General features: G+C 38.8%; 1 protein-coding gene across 10 annotated transcripts in view; it reads right to left on the minus strand.

The window, feature by feature from the left end:
• Nucleotides 1-14,429, minus strand: part of FHOD3 (formin homology 2 domain containing 3) — a 363,466-nt gene that overhangs the window by 148,154 nt on the left and 200,883 nt on the right. The gene's annotated exons all lie outside the window — the stretch shown is intronic.

Genomic DNA, 14,429 nt, shown 5'->3' on the forward strand with positions numbered 1-14,429 from the left:
CACATTCTGAGTACTTGTTGACTTTTACATAGGTTGCGAACTATGCAGTACTAGGGGGAGGTTTTCAACCACAGTAGAAGTTTTCAAATAAATGCGTGTTAGGCAAGCAATTTAAGTACCCCTGTAGTTGAGCAGCTAACTTTCACTTTAAAGTTGTGTCCTCCTTTCTTCTCTGCCCTAGTTGATCCACTTACATTAAAAAAAAAAAAAAAAAAAAAAAAAAAGGTACTAATATAAGGTACTTACATTTCTTATCTTATCTGTTAAACCAAACTAGAAGCAAAGCTTCACCTTTTACAGTTATAAAGACAGTGAAAAAGGAGAACAAGAAAATGGTGTAAAGGAGGCAATCTTAGGCAGATTAGCCATGCCCTTGGGATGTGCTGTCTCTCTCTGTTGATATACAGGAAGTAATCATTCACCAAGCTTTTAAGACATGTCTTGGGTGAATAAAATTAAGTGGGAGGGACACAAGCCCAAGTGTTAAGGTAAAATGAAAGATGTAAGGCAGTCAGAAAAGAGATAAGAATTACACTGACTGAATAAATGCCTTCTTTGTAGCATTTCTTTGCAGGTCTAAGAAAGAGAACACTGCTATCCCCATCAGTAATCAGAGAAAGTTCTTAATTCTTGTTTTTACTTCCTCTCAGTACCAAAAAGATTTGGCCCTTAATCAGTATGAGATCCAGCCATGATAAGGTCACCAAGCCACTATTCTTTTTTTCCTTGCGTATAAATTCTTTGTTGGGGGGGGGGAAGGGGTTTAATTTGAATTTGAAACAAATGTGATACAAATTTTACACTTGGCATATCTTTCCAAATTAATACAGAAATCAAAGGCAGCAAGAAATTTGCTTTTAAAGGCAAAGCACGTACCCAGTACAAACTTCTTAGACTTAGACTAGATGCTTAAGTGAGATATGGGATACATTGTTCTTCAGCTTAGATGTAACTCTTCATAGCAATAGATTAATTGGGAGACTGTAGAAAGAAGCCATAAGAATGTATAATGGATCCCTGACAGGTGTAACTTATTACTAATGTTGCCCTGCCTCTCCCAGTTTTTCCCCCCCACCATTTTTTTTTTTTTTTTTTTTTAATTACTTTTTGTCATAGATGCCATTCTAAGTATATAGTAGTATCTGCATCTCTCCAGCAACAGAATGGGGCTTCTGACTACAGGTAAAAAGTTACTAACACGTGACAAAAACCACTATTACTGCCACTTGAACTAGACAGAAGAGAAAGAAAGAATGCCACAGAACAGCTAGAGAGAGAAGATACATTTGCTACAGTCACGTTGTACACATACAACATATTGTCCCAGTAGTTATTTGTCCCACATCAAGTTATCAGCTGCCGACAGACCTTGGAACAGAGCTTCAAATGGTTAGGGGTCAGAAAAATGAAAGCAGACAGGATAGGTGGGGCTGAGAGGAAATTATCTTTCATTAGAAGGAAGAGTAAGTTAAGAAATATCAGTGTACTTTATACAAAACTGATGCCTGATAAATTCTTAGAGAAGGAAAAGAATTCCATGAAAAGAGTTTTTTAAAAAAAAAATATAAATAAATAAAAAAGAAACCACACAGTATTGAGGTAGAAGGAAGAGAAGAAAGAGAAGTAAAAGCACTAGAGTGTATGCTCATCAACTGGGCTGAAGGCTTTCCTGTGACTTAGGGCCAACTGAGCAGGGCACACCAGTTTTGTAGTACATGAACACAGAGGACAGACTGGCCACCATTTGATGTTCCCTGTAGCCTTAGCGTGCAACTATTAGCCTACATCTCAGCCTATGGCTGTAGACAGATCACTACGATACCTGTGGCTACAGTGCATGTTCCATGTACACATTTCTCCCCACGTGCATATCTGCTTGCACAGGCATGGCAACACACACATCCTCATCCAGAAAAGGCAGGATAATTTGCAAGGGAACCTGAGGTTATTCAGAAGGACAAACTAGTCTGCGATCATCTAAGTTTGCATTTATAGCTGCCTTCATCAAACTTCTTTTCACTGAAAATCAAGGAGGTTGTTTAATCCATTTAATCCCACTTCTCAGCTAGCTGGAATTCTCTTTGAAAGTACATCAACAACATGCTTGCATGAGAAAATTTTGCTATTGTGCAATAGGGGGCTGATAGAGGGATGTTTAAATAGGGAGCAGACTTGATTTGGAATTTCTTTGTTCCCACTACCCTTGTCAAACCCTTAATCTAATGTGAAAGTAGTTTGTGACTTTACCCATAGCTATTTTCAAGTAGCTATGGAAAATTGCTGCATTTCTTAGTAAAGGCTTAGCTAGAAAAGATCAGCCAGAAACTTCATAGATTTCTGTGAAATAAGAGGTTTAAGGAGGCCTCTGAAAACTTGCCAGTACTGGCACTAATGTTATCCTGGGATCCTGTATAAAGTTAACAGAACTAATGAAGAAAAACTGTAGCCCAAAACACTATCACAATCAGCATCACTAAGTAAATCTTTCTCATCCAGAATGTCAAGCTGTTTCCTGACCACACATCTACTTCTCTAACCTTCTCTATCTGTTTCATATTTTACCACCAGCACTGAATGAGCAAAAGCACTATTTGCGTTCAGCTTCTGAGGAGTCAAAAAGCCATTTATCATGTCAAGAGTTATGTAGCGGTGCATCTTTTGTTTGAATCAGAATAGACAAACATATACAGTGCTAATAATACAGTGCTACATAATGCACTGCTACAAGGCTAATGCCAAATCCTGCCTCTGCTGGTTTTAGCTCCCAGGGAAGATTTCTGGCCAAAATTCAGCAGGCACCTCATCAGCAGCAGTTGCAGTGCATACTGTGAACTGTTTAACAACAATCATCAGCACTTGCACACAATACCTTATATTCAAAAGACAGAATGCCACAGTTCACTAAAGTCCACGGATGGTGATGAGAAATCATTATTACTTACAACTTTGGTACCATGCATCTAATTGGCAGTTAATACAGCAGAGAGCTAAGTCTGTAATAGCTGACATCAGGTAAAACCAATGGTCTGGCCTTTCCAGTACTTCTGAAATCCATCTTATGAAGAAGCACTGTACCAAACTTTGGGACTCTCGCTCACTCCACAACCCTGGAACTGGTTTAAGTTTCAGAAATTTTTCTTTTGCTTTGTTACTACTGGTAGTAACTGCCTAGTTTCAACTTCTGTGCAAAATCTGTTGCTTATATACCTATTCCTGTGTTAGTGATATGTTATCCAGGAAGTTAAAAACATTTTTATTCTTGGCTACAAATGCAAGAACATTTTGTTTCATATCAAAGTTTCTTTAAATCCCTCCTTGTCTAATCCTTTCTTTTAGCCCCTGCTCATTTGTTCTTTCCATTATCACAGACATCATACTGAAACATGCTAAGAAATTAGCTCACAGGACTCTCACATTAACCCATGCTAGACTAAGAACTGAATTGCCTCACAAAATACACACTTCAGAAACAAAGTTGTAAGCTGAAACTGCAAAGATAATTCCATACCATAGATGCAGAACATTACTACCATCAAGGAGAATTTTAACATTAGCTGATATTTCTTGAAATCTAGCTTTTAGTCTTAGGATGATAGAATAGTCAGTGTTGGAAGGACCTTTAAAGATCAGCTGGTTCCACTGTCCATGGCATGGGCAGGGACACCTCCACTAGATGAGGTTGCCCAAAGCCCCATCCAACCTGACCCTAAGCCTTCGTAAGGAAGGGCCATCCAAAACTCTAGTAACCTGTGTCAGTGCCTCATCACCCTCTAAGTAAAAAAATGTTCTCCTAACACCTCATCGAAATCTTCCCTCTTTTAGTTTAACTGTACCCCCTTATCCTATCAGTACACTCCCTGATAAAGAGTCTTCCTCCTACACTGGTCGCTCTGAAGCTTTCTTCTTCCCCAAGCCAAATAAAGCCAGCTCCCTCAGCCTTTATTTGTAGGAGAGGTGCTTCAGCCTTTTAATCATCCTTGTGGCTTTCTCTGGACCCACTCCAACAGGTCCATGTCCTTCTTGTGCTGGGGGCCCCAGGCCTGCACCCAGTACTTCAAATGGGGTCTCAAGAGAATAAAGCAGAGGGAGACAATCAAATTCCTCACCCTGCTAGCTTTGCTTCTTCTAGTGCAGACCAGGATATAATCAGTTTTCACCAATGTGCAAGCATGCACTGCCAGCTTACATTCAGGTTTTTGTCCACCAGCTCTCTCAGGCTCTTATACACATGACTGCTTGCAATCCACTCATTGCCCAGCATGCATTAATTTAAATCTAGAGAGATGGCACATGTGTTTTGGCAATTATTATTTCAGTCAGGCTGTTAAAGCTCCACGCTTAACTATAAGCTCCTAAGTGGCACAGGCAGGCAATAGTTTCCATCACCCACAAAAGCCACAGGAAATACTGAGGGAGATTTATAACTTGATGCACCTGGCACAACAGAAAAGCCATCACTAGTTGTTGTTACTCCATTCTACCTAATTGCTCATCTTAATAATAACCTTAATTTTGGTGAGCCACTGATGACATTCATAATCATTTATGCTCCAAGAATTCTCAGAAATAGTCCATGCAGAAGATGGATAAACACTCATTCCCAAAAAATTAATTGCTGATACAGCTCTTGCAATTAGGAAGCAGAACACCTTGACCAGCTGTGACCACAGTGTGGGGAGCAGAGGATCTGCTGCCTGCTGTGTTCTTAACTCTCCCTGAGGCTCCTGATCTAGAAGGGCTCTGGTTGCCATTTCCACAGAGGACACACGGACACACACACATACACACACAAATCTCCCTCCCCTAAAGCTTACTACCAATGGCTCTTAGTGTACCTCTAGCACTTCACAAAAGAGAAGCACAGGTCTTTTCCAGGACAAAGGCAATGCACTGACATTCCTGTACACAATGCACAGACATTTAGTCTGAGAAAGAGGAGGCTGGGGGGAGACCTTATTGCCCTCTTCCAGTACCTGAAAGGTTCTTACAGTGAGAGTGGGGCAGGTCTCTTCTCACTAGTGACATGTGACAGGACAAGGGGAAATGGCCTCAAGTTGCGCCAGGGCAAGTTTAGGTTGGATATTAGAAAGGACTTCTTTACAGAAAGGGTGGTTAGGTACTGGAATGGGCTCCCCAAGGAGGTGGTTGAATCGCCATCCCTGGATGTGTTTAAGAGCCGTTTGGATGTGGCACTCAGGGATATGATTTAGCAGAGGTTTGTTGTTGTGGTGTTGTTTTGTGGTTGTTTTTTAAGAGATAGGCTACTGGTTAGGCTGTGGTTGGACTTGATGATCTTCAAGGTCTTTTCCAACCTGAGTAATTCTATGATTCTATTCTAATTCTATGATTCCAGGATCTCAGAAAGCCCTCACAGTTTTCTCTCCTGCATGCTTCTCTTACCACCCCTCTCCTCCAGTATTCTTTTCAGAAAAAGCACCTAGTAAGTTTAAAGAACATAACTCAGCTTTAATTGGCTCAACTGATTCAAAAGAAACTGGTCCTTTACTTGACGTGCAACACCTGTGGCAATACACCAGCCAGAGTGATGCCAAGTGACCACACCAGAACCATACCTGCTCTAGTGTTCCCTTTGTGATATTTCTTGCAATTCATTTGATATTAATGCAAAGAAAGGATACACTCTGAGCTGACTCTATTAGAAGTTAACCAGCTGAATGACTTTCTGTTTGAACTAAAATCTGACTCAGGCACATGCATTATAAAAACTTTAACTGTTTAATGGTAATTGTCTTAATTCTTATCCTATACTGTCAGCAACATATCCCAACATGTTTCACAAGATTAATAACACTTAACAACACACATTAGGTTACATTTCACAAAAATAAATATGCAACAAAAAAAACCTATTATTAAAAGAAAAAGTCTACTCTAGTGTTAGAGCACTATTTCACAAGCTGACTACAAGCACAGGAGTATGAAATACTCGAATAACTTTTCTAACAAAATCTTAAACAAAGATACAAAATCCTCAGCTCTGGAAATGCGTGTGATTTCAACCACAGGCTGAGGTTTACATGCGTGACAAACTAAAACTTGTATTTCCAAGATTTTCAGAAGAAAAACTTTAGACAAATCTAATGGAAATTTATAAATGAATACAGGAATACAGACTTCTGCTGATAAACTCTACAGAAATACTTATAGCTTTATTTTATTTTATTTTATTTTATTTTATTTTATTTTATTTTATTTTATTTTATTTTATTTTTTTAATATCCTTGATTTCTCTGTAGCTCATATTTATTTTCTGCATCCAGTGAGGCTATTGCCTTCAGAGCACGAGTATGAATAGTGCATACAGTGAGGCACTGGTTAAGTTTAGAAAAAGAAGGAAAAAAAAATGTTTGTCTAAATGATTATTAGAAGAGGATTAGTCTTCCATGGTACTTCATGATAGAAAAGTCCAGTGGAAAAACAGAATGTGTGGTAATCCTGAATTATACTGACACACTATAATGTATACACACACATATAAGATTGAATTCAGGCAGATACTTCTCACCTGAATTGATGTAGGCTGAAACACTAATGCTATTCCAATATATGTATGAAGTTATGTTTTTTTTTTTCTTAAAAATTCAGACTTCTAGAATTTAAACATATATTCTGATGAGACTTCCACATGACAGAACTTCATTTCTTGAGGAGCAGAAAGCGATTGCTGAGATTCTCAGGGAGATTTTTTTGTGGAGGGAGAAGTTCTGCAAATGCACTGGGCAAATGCAGGACACAATTTGTGTAAGCACTACAGCATCAACTCCAACTGTCTTATGTACCTATGTCTGAATTACACCTTCTTGCTGCAGAAGAAGGGCAGAAATTAAGCTCTGTATGGGTGTTTCTCCTCATTTCCAATGAAACAGTTCACATATCTGCACAGTTCTGAGAAGGCTCATCTTTAAATTTTGCAATGGAACTATCATGCTTGTGCATCTGAGTGTTTTATAACAGCTGTAAAAGTGAAGCGGAGCTTCACAGGCTGGGATGGCACCTCTGGAGATTATCCAGACCAGGTCCTGCTCAAATCGGGATCAGCTGGAGCAGGTTGTTTAGGACTGCTGAATGCTGGAAACTGCACAGTCTCTCTGGACAGACTATGTCAGTGTTCAGTCATCTTCACTGTTTTTGCTTTTTTACTCATTTTTACTTTAGACTTTTTTAAGATTAAATTTAAACTGAATGTCCAGCATTTCAGACAGTGCCAAATGCCCCTTCCCTTTTCAACGCCCTCCACTGAAGTTTGGTAATAACTACTTTACTCCCTCCCATCATGCCTTTACTCTTCCTTACAGAATATTCAATTAAATTAAGCTTTACTGAAATTGAAATTTAATCCATAGCCAAGAAATGATAACTAAATTGAGCGAGAGTCCAGAATAGATTTCTTTAGATTAGGGCTAAATCAAGGAAAACAAACTACTCTTCCAATTAATGTATGCAGTATTTAAACAAGCAACAACTCCAATTAATGTATTTCAGTAGACAAGATGCAAAGAAAATTACCTTAGCCAATCTATTCGGCAGCTGATTGAGCAATTAAGTCTGGCAATGTGTTAGACTTGATTGATTTCAAGGCCTTTCCCTCCCCATTAATCATCATGAAGGTAAATGTTCTGTGTAAACAATGTTAATCCTGACTTTGAAGGTACAAAGAGAGAACAAACCAACCTTTGCAGACTGAGGGGAAAAAAAAAAAAAAAAGACAAAAAACAACCAACCCCTTTCTGCATCTCTGTCTTGAACTCCTCAGAAACCTGTTTACACCCTGCACAAAGAAAGGTTTTGCAGGTGCTAGCTGTCTTTTATCAATCATTATCAGTTACACCCAGCACATGGGGTTGGAATTCCAGCTTCTCCTCTTAAATGCCAAGAAGCTGAGCCTCAGGAATGAACTGTGCATTTGTACAGGGAAACATACCAAACTGAAATGCAGAGCTGGAAGAAAATGCAATCATGGAACAGCAATGGCTTATTTTGACTACACCTGGAATACAGAAAACTGAGAATATATGAAGCTTGTTTTATTTGTTTCCATGATTATTTGCCAGGTACTTTTGCAGTGATTATCAAAAAAGCAGACTGTCTTAAGTTTCCTGCCCTATATGCAAGTTAAAAAATGGGTTACACAGCTGCACTGTTTAGCAAGTGGAGTAGAACAGGAACAGACAATAGACAAGCTATACCGTAACAGCGTTCACATACCAAACATTTTTAGTCATCAACAGCACTTCTAGTTAGGACAACAATAAACCTTCCAGCATAAAACTGACAATTCTGAAGTGAACAAACCAATGGATTCTCCTTGACTATATTTTTTTCTTTTTTTCCTTTTATCTCTTCAAGTTTCTCTCCCTACACACACAAACTTCCCAGCATTTACATTTTTCCCTAAGCAAAAAGGAAGACTCTTAGGAAGCAGAAAGAGGAACCACACAAGAATGCCTAGCATTACTGTATAATAAGAACAATAAGCATAGTCCTTGTAACGCATGTTGATGTGTGATGCTCTGCTGTCATGTTATTACTACCAACAGTACTAGTATTTCCCAGGATTGCAAGCTTTTTTTAAATTATTTTTTATTTTCTTAAGCTCAGCTGACTCTGCAGTGTGCTACTCTGAGCAAGTTAACACGAGGCTATTTAGCAACCTGAAACAGGAGGACTGCATATGGTAAGGAGTCTAAATATACATAAACTAGAACTTTGGCAAGGAAGCTTACACAAAGTCATCATTACATCAATGAGCACATACAGCTATTTCTGCTAATCAAAAACCAGAAGTCAGTCTTCAAAACACAACTTTTATGATATTTTGTTGACAAGCATGTACTGCCAAAAGCAGTATGTGTTATATTCTTGAAGAAGAACAAGAAAAGAAAGACAAGCGAAAAGTACCACTGGAAGCAGTAACCTCCTACCAGTGATATTTCCCATCACTTACCACGGAGGATTTTGTAGGAAACAAAGTTAATAAGAATTCTGTCAAAATTTATACCTAGACAGCTTTCCAATTTTCAGTGAAACTGAAGAATTCTAACTGATAGTGTAAAGTTTGCTTGGGGAATACCATGGAAGAGTTGCACTGGAAACAAAAAAGAGAAATTCCTCCATACATTCTATGTGGAGCTGTTTTAATTTTCACATATCTTTTGGGGGGGGACAATGTACATCAAATGCTGTTCTCTCCCGAAATAAGGGACTGTAGAAGTTTCACAGTAGAAGAGATGTTATACTACAAAACCCCTTAACTAGCTACCACCTTTAACATTTAGTTTTAAACTAGTCAGATATATTTGATTTATGGAAGATCTTCATATCTTCAACAATAGACAGAAATGCAACAAGCAAACAAACAACACAGAAGCATTATGATAAATTCTGGGGACATGTGCCCCAGTGGCGCAGTGGTTTAAGCTGCTGCCTGCGGCACTGGAGGGCCCGGGTTCGAATCTCCCCTGTGGCGCAGGGGTAGAAGTGCCGCTTCGCTACACAAGGGCCTCGAAACCCGGGAGTTGGACTCGATGATCTCTAAGGTCCCTTCCAACTCGCACGATACTATGATACTATGATACTATGATTCGAGAAGTGCTTGAAATGTCAGTGGCAAAAAAGTATAAAGAAACTTCCAAAACTGTTGTTTACAATATGAACTTGATATTTATTCAATGCTCTTCCATCCTGAAAGCAAGTGATTTAAATGTCACTGCAAAATGGATAGAAAGTCGTATTTTTCCTGTCTGACCTTAATCCAAACCATGCCAAATCACCAGTGAATAGTCAGAAGCTTTCTCTGTTGCTTAGGCAGTATTGAATTGAGATTACAAATCAGGATTTAAGAAACTGAATTGATTTTAAGATCAGCAACTAAATTAAAATAGTACATAAGCAAAGACCTGTGTCTAAAGCAAAAACTGGAAGGAAGACTTTCTTACAGTGCCCCAGTGTCTTTACCACAATGCCCTGAGTTCAAAAAAACCCTCAAATGAAGATGCCTGAAAGTAATAGATGACCTCAGGACATCATGACCTCTGTGTCTTTGTTTATAGAGAGATGCATTCCAACATAAAACAATTTTAGGAAAAAGGACATTTGTAACTTTTTATTCACTGTGCTACTTTGGAAAAACAATAGTGAATATATTCTACTAATTTTTCTGCATTGGAATTATACCATGATGGATATCAAAACTGAATTCCTGATAATAAACACACTTTTCAGATATTTATTGTTCTTCTGCTTGTCTCTAATGTTTCTTACAGACTCCATGTAGCAATAACATGCATGTCATTAAAGAATTCACTTTCATCTCTTGAATTTTATGCTTGTTAGGGCAAATTAATGAAAGACACTATTCTTTAAGTACTGGCTAAACAAAGCCAAAGTCAGCACTAGAAAGAAAACTGATGTAACACTTCATCAAATGTGCTTTTTATTCTTTCTGTTTCAAGTACGTCTACTGCTATGTGAAACTTAGGGTTATGTGGTCTCCTTTTAAATCTCAAAGTAAAGAGTGTGCTTGAGTCACAAGTTCATATCTTGCACTTGAAGTGCACTTCCCGTGAGAAAGAGGTGTCAGGATGAGACATCATTACAAATTCTTCTAAAGTACAGACCTCACACTTATCCAAAGTATTGATTGAAAATGCTGTTTGGTGCTGACCTATCTCAGATAATGAGCAAAGACTCCTTCCAAATTAACTGTAATTCTCTTTTAGTCTTACTATTCTTTTTCCCCTCTGCCTTCAGCACAGTGAAAGTGAGAACTCCTCTGAATACTGAATTTCATCTTCCTACAGTTCTTCAAGAGAAATGTAGCCAAATCTTCAGTGTCCTGTTTAGGCTTCTTTTATCTTTTCTAACTGAATTGAGATGGCTCAATATCCAAGCGGAATGCACACCAATTAAACCTTAAACCTTTTATCCCTCCTCATAATTCTCAGGAAAAAAAAACAACAAAAAACAAAAAAACAAAAAAACAAAAAAGTTTTTAACCATATATTAAATTGTAAATTATGGTCAAGAAAAGGCAAATTACAGAATCTGTGACCTTCCTTTTATTTTGTTACAGGACTAAATAGCTGGTAAAATATATTCAGAACAGAAGAAAAATGTTAGGGGGCATAGGCTTCATTTGATCTAAAAACATGAGGTCTGACGTGGGTGGCTGCTTTTCATACAGGGTGGCAGAGGGGAGAGAATCATGCACAGGCTAACCATGAAAATGAAGGGGATGGACCTATCAGTGCAACAAGGTAAATTTCATGTTTACTTGTATCTAGCTAAATGAGAAATTCCATTCAGGAATCCAATTTACTTCCAAAACATTTTTGATTGATTTTATTCCATTGCTTTGATGATATGATCCAGTGACCACATTCAATTGGTAATCCTCTGTATGAACGCAAGATTGTTTATATGACAGTATGATTGGTCACTGTTCTATTAGGTGGATCCTACAGGACTGGGACCCCTGGGTAACACTAACACTGAAGATGACAGAGAAGAGGCAATTCGGATACAAATTGGCTTAACAGCTCCTTGTGTTAGAGTGGGGTTGCTGAAGTCTGCTTGGAGAGAAATAAACTCCACATGGGAAGGAGCTAAATTACTTCCAGATTCAAACCAGTCCTTTAAGTATCACGGACACTTCCACACAAGGCTTTTTCAGTAAGTAATGTGGACTGAACCCAAACCATCTGTGCGCAACCAGTGTAGAAAACTATTACAATGATACCATAGCTAGACCACAATCAAGACAAATCTTATACAGGTAATTAACAGTTTCTACGTACTTAGAACTAAGCAGGAAGAACATCAGACATGCAAAAAATAAAGCAAATTTTAAAATAACAGAATTAGGATTCCTGTAGAAAACTTAATTCAGCCTACTCTGTGTACAAGATTAACAACGTCAAAATCAATTTAAAGAAACATTATTGCTGTGCTTTTCAGTATTACCCCATTGAAAGTCAGAACTGGAAAATATTCTGTAAAAAGCACTTTCTCAATAAGCAGTCCTAGGAATTTTTTACAGCAGGCATTCGAAGACAGTGTTTCATTTTATGCAGAGTTTTCTGTTGATCAACCTACTGAGTTCTACAGCAGCCTGAATACATTTTCTACATAGCACACCTAGAAAATGTGTCTTATTGTATTCTGCAAAGAATAGTTTCCACTAGCTCTGGATTTCACACCTGAGATGATTTTTGAGAATGCATTTTGATAAAACAGAACTTTAAGTATTCACAGAACAGCTGCAGAAGATGTTAGGGCCAGTTCTTACAATATGGTCTCAGATGAGTTCCCCATGAAATGATGGGGTGAAAATGATTTGAGGTTCAACAAGGCCAAGTGCCAGGTCTTGCACTTTGGCCACAATAACCCCATTCAACGCTATAGGCTTGGGGCTGAATGGCTGGATGACTGTCAAGAGGAAAGGGACCTGGGGGTGTTGGTTGATGCTTGGCGGAACATGAGCCAACAGTGTGCCCAGGTGGCCAAGAAGGCCAACAGCATCCTGGCCTGTATAAGACATAGTGTGGCCAACAGGAACAGAGAGGTAATCATCCCTCTGTACTCAGCTCTGGTGAGGCCACATCTTGAGTATTGTGTTCAGTTTTGGGTTCCTCACTACTAGAAAGACATTGAAACCCTGGAACGTGTCCATAGAAGGGCAACGAAACTTGTGAGGGGTCTGGAGCACAAGTCTTGTGAGGAACAGCTCAGGGAGCTGGGATTGTTTAGCCTGGAGAAGAAAAGGCTCAGGGGAGACCTCATTGCACTCTACAACTTCCTGAAGGGAGGTTGTGATGAGGAGGGGTTTGGTCTCTTCTCCCAGACAACAAACAGGACCAGAGGAAATGGCCACAACTTGTATCAGATGAGGTTTAGACTAGACATAAGAAGGAACTTTTTCTCTCACAGAGTGGTCAGGCACTGGAATGGCTGCCCAGGGAGGTGGTGGAGTTGTCATCCCTGGCAGTGTTCAAGAGGCTTCAGGATAGGGAGCTAGAAGATATGGTTTTGTGGTTTTCTGTAGGTACGTTAAAGGGAGGACAGCTGGACTAGATGATCTTGTAGGTCCTTTCCAACCTTGTGGTTCAATGATTCTATGATGAACAGGGAACATAATGATACTACCTTAAAAGTTTAACTGAAGTTACTCTTCTAACATTCACTGCATAGTAGTACCAAATCAGAGATTCAGATTTCTATTTCCTTTTTATTTTTTTCCCCTTGCATTTTCAGGATTCATTTGCCTTATAATTCTGCAGCAAAACAAAGGCCAGAGTCACTACGACAATAGTTTCTCCACTGGATGGTCTCTACTCTTTGTCCAATCATGTTGAGCTTATGTACTAAATGAAGTAAAGGCCTAAGGAAAAAATAGCATGTGGATACAATTACTTTAAGACACAATGGAATGAAACTGCTATACAGGTTGCTCCAAAAGTAATGCCTCCTATTTCCACAGAAATGACAACTAACATCACAATAAGACCATTTGATAGAACTAATTCTCAGCTCCAAAGCAATGTTTTTTTATGTAGACACCACCATTAGTCATGCAGTTTCACCAGTGATGAGCCTGCTTGTTGTGCTCCTAAAAACCTACACCAGACAGGTGACCCACTGTCTCTGTCACTACTGCAGAAACACACCCACTGCTTTACTTTGCATCCACTGTTTGGTCTCCATAAATGTTCAGCAAGCAGTGATTAATGTCAGTGGGTGCTATTTTTTCTGCATGGAAGACTTCAGTGACACAACTTGACTTCATACAGACGTCCATGTCAGATGTCATTCTGCCAGACTGCCCCTCTGCTGCCATCTATCATAAGGCAACAAAATGTTACAGAATATTGACGTTGTGGACCAGCATAATAAAATAGGAGGCATTACTTTCAGAGTAGCCCTCATAGATTCATCACACTGCTTATATCCTTGTTTCCTTAAAAGGAACACTGAAAAATTGTCACCTAACTCCTAACTTTCTTATCACCTAACCTAACTCCTAGAGAACCAAGGACATCCTATTTACACCATACTACGGGAAGATGAGGAGAGGCAGTAGACCTCTATATTGCTGCTTTTGTAGCCTGCCAGTAGATATACTCATTTTGACTGACTGCTTGACTTAAAGGGATTTACATTCACAAGAACTGCAAAAGAAACAGAATAGCCTAAAAGCAAGTAATTCACTTTTTGTGGTCAAATAGCAGAAAAATTAAATGTAAACTGCAGTTATCAATTAAATAAGGACAGCTGCTTACTACTATATAGGAAAATCTCAAAGAGCTTTACAAAATCAACACCGCAGTAACATGGCTGATTTAAACCTGTAACAAATTATTTCACAACCATTGCATAATAAACGTTACCAAACTGTTTTACATCTTCCTGAG

This window comes from Excalfactoria chinensis, chromosome 2 (genome assembly GCF_039878825.1).
Source record: "Excalfactoria chinensis isolate bCotChi1 chromosome 2, bCotChi1.hap2, whole genome shotgun sequence".
Taxonomy (NCBI): Eukaryota; Metazoa; Chordata; class Aves; order Galliformes; family Phasianidae; genus Excalfactoria; species Excalfactoria chinensis.